Here is an 8476-nt window from a genome sequence, read left to right on the forward strand (position 1 = left end):
TCAGTAGCTCTTTCTTTATTTTACTCTTTTACATAGTAAACTCTATTTTTATCTCTTATCATATTATCAATATAATACTAATTTTAATAAATATTTCCATTTTTATATTCTACAAATAATCTTTCTACAACTTAACAAAGACATATTTGATGCAGATGATAAAGGATCTCGAGAGCTTGATCTCAAGCTAACATTCTGCCTTAATGAAGTACCTCCTGATAGTCCTGATTTAAATATGTGCTTCATGAAAATCACAGTAGTCTTCAGAACACATTCACTAACTGTTTTTTCAAATATTTATAGGAACTAAAGCAGCAATATGAAGAAGAGAACATCAATGTCTTTCATATGTAGAGTGCTGTTCTTATTTTGAAAGATTTCATTTATTGAGGCAGTATCTCCTGGTGTAGTTCAGGCTGGTCTTTCTGTCCTTTTGTCTCAGCCACCAGAAACCTGCGCATTCAGGTTTATATAAGTATACCTTGCATTGGTGTTTTTAAATAGTTAATAGGAATCAAGATATAAAGCTTGAAGGATGAATATATTTTAAACAATACTAGCTTCCTTCTCCCTTGCCTTTATTATTTATAAACTAATTCATAAATAAAAATTAACATTTGTCTTTGTTTTCTAGCTTATAGTCTTCCTTCCAGATTCTCATGTCTTCTTTCCATTTATTTGAAAATGAAATATCTCACCTATGTTTGTAGCAAGATAGGAAAGTCCTCCTGTTGGTCATGTTTTGAGATGGGATCCTCTTTCACATGGTACACATGTATAACTTGTGATGTTATGGTTCTGGTATATGTTTTCATTCCTGCTTAGTATATTACTCAATAGGATTCCAGCAAAGGAAAATCTAATCATATTTTGGATGATTATAATGGCACTTCAATATATAGGGAATTTACCAACTGCAATTTAGGAGCATACATACATCTTCTGTGGCATAATCTTAATTCAGGCCTTAAGTGGCATATCAGTAATATACCACTGGCTCAAACTCCCTTTCCTGTCCAATGTTCACTCTTGCCTAAATACACAAAATATTTGTGTACCACTGAGGGCCAATTCTGCCATTTTCTTTCCTTTTCTCTGTGTGTGCATCTATAGTTTTCTGCCATCTTTACTTCTGTAGGACTGTTCTTACCCACTTTGTCTGTATAGCATGTTTTGAATAGGCCTCTATCTGCAGTGGATACAAGTGGTAAATTAACAGTTGAATTGAATTGAATGTTTGCTCACGATTTAAAGAGAAGAACAAGGTCTCATCCATTTGTAAGATAGTTCTGACTCATTTGGACAGCAACATTTTATGTACAATTAATCAAGAACAAAATTATTAAGAATACTCTATTACATAGTAATTGCCTTTTTGTGACTTATGTTTCTCATCCTAGATAAATACAAAACTGAATATTATTCTATCTGAATATATTAGATTTTCAAAGAAGGAAAAATACATTGTCCTTAGTTTATTATAATTTATGATGCACTATAATTTAAAATTTATGGCTACAAATGCATAGGCACTGCATGCATTTTCTTATTCACAACATTGTATGGCTTTTGTTTGTAAATGCCTTTTTTTCTGAGCCTGGATTACCTCAGTTAATACAGAATTTTCCATTTCCTTACAATTCCTTGAAAATTTCATTTTGCTTCATGGCTGAATAAAATTCTGTTGTAGTTATACACCACAATTTCTTTATCATTCTTTGTTTAATGAGTATTTAGGCTGATATTATGTTCTTGCTGTGAGCAGGACACAATTAAGAAGCAGGATACAATTAAGATTGGCGTGCAAGTTGCCAAGAAGTAAAACATAGACCCCTTTGGGCATATGCCCAAGAGTAGTATTCATAGCTTATAAACTCATTCTGTTTTTTAGATTTTTTTTGCAAAATATCGACATTGGCTTCTCCTAATAGCCACACTAATGGCTACACCCATGGCTACACCCATGGCTACACCCATGGCTATACACATTGAAACTCTTCTCAGCATCCAGTAGGGGTTTTCCCATACTCTTTCCACTCCTTGTTGTCATTTGTTTTCTTAATGATAGCAATTCTCACTATACTGACAGAATAGAATCTCAATTTAACTTTAGCTTACATTTTTCCAGTGGCTGACATTGTTAAACACTATCATATTCATTACACATATATATTTCTTCTTTAGAGAACTGTCTGCTTAGATAATTAGCCCTCTTTTGATTGGGCTATTCATTTGCTTAACAGTTTTATATTCTTGTGTATTATTGCTATTAATCTGTCAGATGTGTAAATGGCAAAGACTTTCTCTGATTCTGTTATGTGTCTTTCTCCTGATTTTTTTGTTGTTGTTGTTGTTCAAATGGTTCTTAAATTCAGGAGGTCCCATTTGTTGATTGTTTTTGGCTTCATTTCATGAGCAGAGTGCCTTATACTTGAAAAAGTCCTGTTCTGTGCCTACCTGTTTTCTATAATTTTTCCTTAATGATTTTATAGTTTCAGGTCCTACATGCCGATATTTGATCCATTAGTTTTCCTATCACTATTTGTTAATAGAGGCTGCATTTTCTCCAATGTTTATTTTTTTAATTATTTTCTTTTTGTGGACTTTTAATATTTCCCATTCCCTTACCATTCTTCAAATCCTCTCATATTCTTTTCTTACTCTTTCAGATTCATAGCCTCTGTTTTTACTAATTAGTGTGTGTGTGTGTGTTTGTGAAAGAGACACAGAGAAAGAAACAGAGAGACAAAGAAAGAGAGAAAGAGAGAGATTATAAAAATACATAAATACAGCCAGCTTAGTCTGAATAGTGTTATCCGTATGTATATTTTTCAGCGAAGAACACATGGTATTAGCCAACCAATTGGAATGCTCCTCCCTGAGAAAAGCACTTCTCTTGCTCTGCACCTTCCTTAGTTGCTAGCAGTTCTTCCTTTTGGGTTGAGGCTTCCTGGGCTTTCCGTTGTTAAGGCTATCATGTCTATTGTATACCTTTTCATTTTTTATGTACAAGGTTCTGCCAGAATCTATTGTTTTGTTACATTGATCTATGTGCCTCTTTTTAAGACCCATCCCACAGTGTATATGTTCATTACAAACAAGTCTAAATAGTCAAAATGTGTGGTGTTGCAGCTTATTTTTCTTTTCATATTTAAAAAATCTTGCTTCCTGGCATAAATCTATAATCATAATTATCAATATTCATTTAGTCCAATCGCGATTAATCACTTTGAGCAACAGTCTCAGAAAAAATAAAATTGGACACATGAAGAAGAATCTGCTTTTTGGATCAGAAACGACAATGTCATCTACAATGATTAGGTAAAGAAAACCTACTCCTATTATTTCTTATTTCAGTTACTGATGCGACCCCCTCGACCAGCAAGGAAGACACAATCTCGAGCTCTTCTTCAAGCAGTTTTTATTCAGGAACCTTGAATAACAACTTTTTCTCTGACCCTGGGGGAAGCTCCCACAGGCTTAAATACTCTTGTGCCAACCAACCCTGGTAAGTTACGTGGGTAAAGCAGATAGGCCACTCTTACACGAAAGCAGGCACGACCGGCAAGCACAGCCAAATAAGGACTTGTTTGTCACTGAGAGCGCTCTAGCTAGCGGAAGCCTGCGCCATCTTTAAGGCGCGGCACATCGCAGCTCTCCACAAGTTACATCTGAAACAGGCACAGGGATTCTCTTGTTAGGACATGATGTAAACTAGTACTCTTGGGTTTACTTAATGCCTCAAATTAAATTATAAATATAATGATATAAGACAAAGTAAAACAAAAACCCAGAGTGCTGATATTAATTAATATAAAACTAGCTAAAGGCTGAATTGAAGAAGTGCTTTATCTATTTATAGTTTATTGGTTAATATATTCATTATATCTTATTTGCCTCTATAGCCAAATGACATTTATTAATTGTGAATTCCTGACTTCTAATCCTTGTGCCTGCTCTGCACAGCCATCTGTCCTGGACTTCTGCTATGAGAACAATTCACCACCACCAACAACAAAAAATGATATCAAAAAGTAGACAAAACACAAAACCAACTAACCAGAGACATGGGGAAAAATGCAATTCAACTGAGTAAAGCTATCAAACTACAGAGACTTGTGCTGGCTGGAGGCGAGTTTCCTGATTTTCTCCTTCCTTTTCCTTACGTCGCTGAAGTATGTGAGAGGATGGGAACTGAGACAGACCAGCAGAAAGCCAGCAGGGGGGAAGCTCCAGTGAGAGGAAGGGGGAACTGAGACAGACCAGCAGAAAGCCAGCAGGGGGAGGGTCCAGTGAGAGGAAGGGGGAACTGAGACAGACCAGCAGAAAGCCAGCAGGGGGAGGGTCCAGTGAGAGGACAGTGGAACTGAGACAGACCAGCAGAAAGCCAGCAGGGGGAAGCTCCAGTGAGAGGACAGGGGAACTGAGACAGACCAGCAGAAAGCCAGCAGTGGGGATGCTCCAGTGAGAGGAAGGGGGAACTGAGACAGACCAGCAGAAAGCCAGCAGGGGGGAGGCTCCAGTGAGAGGACAGGGGAACTGAGACAGACCAGCAGAAAGCCAGCAGGGGGAAGCTCCCGAGGCCTCAGATTCTGTTGTCAGCCAAAGCTGAAAAACAGTCTCCCATATGTTGCCGAATGTTCCTTGGATCTTTGAGAGGAAAGAGAGAGAAGACATTTTACCCAAATTTTGCTATACTCACCAACGCCAGTTCATCATACATTATTCACATTTGGGACAGATCCTCAGCAGAATGGTAAAATCAGAGAACTGTTTTAAGCACATATTTAAATTGCTAGACATAGAAATGAAGTTGGACTCATGATCTCAGCAGAACCATTGTGTTTCCTCAACTGTAAAAAGAATCAGAGAACAAAGAATGTGGTATCCACTATACACAAAACCAAATAAAAAGGACCAATATACCAAGAAATAAAGAAATGTACAAATTTTAGGAAAATATCCTCAATAGATATCAATGCAAATGCAGCTATGATCTGGAATGTTCATTTTTTTAAAAATCCCAATTCCCCCAACTACTCCCATGTCTACAATGAAAATGAGGTGTCTTAGGGTTTCCATGGTGTGAAGACACACCATGGCCATGACAACTCTTATAAAGGAAAACATTTCACTGGGGCTGGCTTACAGTCTCAGAGATTTAACCCATTATCTTCATGAAGGAAAACCCAGTGGCATGCAGGCAGATATGGTTATAGAGAAGGAGCAAGAGTTCTAAATCTGGACTGGCAGGCAGCAGAAAGGAAGACTGAGCCACTGGGCCTGGCTTGAGCTTTTGAGACATCAAAGTCCAATCTGTAATGACACACCTCTTCCAACAATGACATACCTATTCCAACAAGACCACACCTCCTAATAGTGCCATTCCTTATGAGCCTATGGGGACCCTTTTATTCCAACCACCACATGAAGGATGGGAACTGGGGAAGTACTGCTTGGGTGGCTATTAACCATAGCTCTTGGGTCAGGTCCTGAAGTAAAATCATATTTATCTTGGTAGTTGAAATGACAGAGAGCTATAATAAGAACCTGTGCTCAATTTATATTTTGAAAAAAAAAAGGTTTTTTTGTTTGTTTGTTTGTTTTTATTTGAATGGAAAGGGTGATATGTGACAGGATTTTCCATGTCCAATCACACTACAATATTAGTGTGGCAGGAGGCCTGTGATTGACCAGGGAAAAGGGAGGCTGAAGGAAGAATTGTAGAAACAGAGAGCATCTCAGGAGAGAGAACAGGCCAAGGTGGAAACAGATGAACAGGAAGAAGAACCTGAACCAGCATGGCTTTAGATAGCCACAGGTAGTTATGATATCATAAGGTTAAGAAAATTGGGATAATTTGTCTAATATAGGTGGGTAGCTTTTATCATTATAATTTGGTTGTGAAATTATTGTATTGGCATCTCATGAATTGAGAATTTATTGATACATAAATCTGTTTGGTTAATTATAAGCACCTAGAGTTTTGTTTTACTTGGTTACTGGAATGTGGGACTACTGATTATAGGGGTTAATGGTGGAGAATGAACTAGTGGCTCCAGGGACAAGCGAGCCAGAGCTGGGAACACAGCAACTGGTCGCTGTGGGGGCTAGCTATAGAAAGTTGTTGGCGGTAACCCAGGAGGCTTGCTAGTTGATTTTTTTTTTTATTTCAAGATACTTTATTTTCAAAATGGGTCATAACATAAGCCTTTGGCCCATTCTGCCAATATACATGCTATCAATGCTTGTTCAGCTGCTGAGAGGCACACGTTAGTCTCATGTCTGAAAAGTGAATAAAAATCCATATGAAACAAATATTCAAAGTTTCCATAGGAACATAGTAAGTATGACACCCACCCCCCTATCTCCTAGCCTTCCATATTGCATTGGTGCCAACCCTACTCCTATAAAGACATTCCAAACTAGCAGTAATTAAGTAATATGGTCCCTCCCAAATGCCTTCATTCAAGCTAAACCTGCAGGTAAGAGCTACAAGAATGGCATCTATACATTGATCCTAGCAGAAGCACAGGCTGCAGGGTGATGGTCCATCCCGCTCTACTGGGCACAAGACATGGGCAGAGTGCCATCATCCTGCTCTTCCACTTCCTGCAGGAAGCCATGGCTCTGGATCTGCTTCATGAGTTGCCACATTGACCGTGACATCACATAGTAGATGTCATGGAAAGTAGAAGCAGAAGCAACAGTATATACACCCATGTTCTCAAACAGCATCCAATTGCTCACATGCAATTCAGGCAGGTTACAGCACTCAGCGATCCGATCAAGGCCATCACATGTTAGTCCCCAGATGCTAGATGAGTAATACTTCTTGTCTGGCTTGGGTCTCTTCTGCAGCAGGGCCTTCACATGTACACGATCATAAAGAATGCAGTTAAATGATCCATACACTCCATCATTCACGTAATACATGAAGGTTTGCTCAGTTGACTCATCTTCATCGTCAGAGCCGGGCTGCTCCTTCCACAGTTTTTTTGGCAATGATGTTGACTGCAAGCATGAAAGTTGATGCAACATCGTATCTGCCTGGCTCAACTATGATTCTCACTCCAGGGTCGTATGGGAAGTACTTGTCCAGAGCTGGGTAGATTACACTGGTGATCTCTTCAAATTTAAGATTCGTATCTTCAGATCCAGGAAAGCCACCACCAATATCAAGCAGATATATGCTGAAACCAACTTCCGTTCCTACGTCAAATACACAGCGGGCATCTGACACTGCCTGTACGAAGGTCTCAGGGTCATTGCATCCACTGCTCACATGAAAGCTGACATCAATGACATCAATATTTAGCTCTTTTGCCCATTACAAGAGAAGCCTGCTGGTTTTGAGTGTAGCACCAAACTTAACACTGAGGCAACAAACTGCTTTGGAATCATCAGTGGCAACCCGCAAAACCAACTTTGCCTTTGGATGTGTTCTGGCTACTTTCATCAATTCAATTTCACTGTCAAAAGTCATCATCTGGACTCCATTACTGGCAGCATACTTGATTTGGGACACTCGTTTACAAGGATATGCATAGATAATCCTCTCTGGAGGCACCCCAAGCCCCTGCACCAACTGTATTTCAGTCTTGCTTGCACTGTCAAATCCTATCCCAACGGCAGCTAGGGTACTCACTATGGCTCTGCTGTCATTACACTTGACTGCATAAAAGGGAGTAACATGGAGAAGAGCTTTTAGCCACCTCAGATGCTTCTTTAGAATATCTCTGAGGTCCACAACATAGAAAGCATCCTTATTGTCCGAGGAAGAGACTTCATTGGTTTTTTAGGTTCAGAGAGTCCTTAGTAATAAAGCCTTCACCAAGGATATGGCAGTCAAACTCTTCATTAGTAAAGCTGCTCATGGACCTCGATGTGCCTACAAAAAACCTAGAGTTGGAATTAAATTATCTCTAGATCCTCACAAGGCCAACTTACCCAAGAACTCTGAATGCTGTCTCCTTAGAGCAGTGGAAACACTCAAAGCACAGTGGTGCAGCTGGCCATACCCATGGAGACACCTTCGCCAAAACCTGAGGAGCACTTAGCTGTCTTTCAGATTTCACCCGCCTTGTCAAGTCAGCAGTGGATGCTGACCCAAGGTGGCGCCAAGCAGCTGGCTGAGGGCAGCAGGCAGCAGCTTGCAAGGACTGACCTGCCAGTCGATTTTTAATATTTCTTGCAACAGGTGGCACCCAACATGGGGCACAAAACCATGCCCCTGAGATTAAGAGTCTCATGCTCTACCTACTGAGAACATAGACTTTGGTTTTCCTATTAACAGAATGCAAAGAAGACTATCAGATTGTTTTAGAGTTGAGGGCAACTAGCTGTATAGAACACTTCTTCAAGGCTGAGGTTTTCCTGAAATTCACAAAGGAAAAGGCTAAAGAAAAACCAATGACATAATGAATGGTGACAATATTGGCATCTATAAACTAGGTCATGTCCACTTGTCTGTCCC

At 39.4% G+C, this 8476-nt stretch overlaps 1 pseudogene; it reads right to left on the minus strand.

The window, feature by feature from the left end:
• Positions 1–6507: 6507 nt before the first annotated feature.
• On the minus strand, positions 6508–7877 carry LOC116094077 (annotated as a pseudogene).
• Between the last annotated feature and the right edge of the window lie 599 nt (positions 7878–8476).

The sequence above is a fragment of the Mastomys coucha genome, unplaced genomic scaffold (assembly GCF_008632895.1).
Source record: "Mastomys coucha isolate ucsf_1 unplaced genomic scaffold, UCSF_Mcou_1 pScaffold16, whole genome shotgun sequence".
Classification (NCBI taxonomy): Eukaryota; Metazoa; Chordata; class Mammalia; order Rodentia; family Muridae; genus Mastomys; species Mastomys coucha.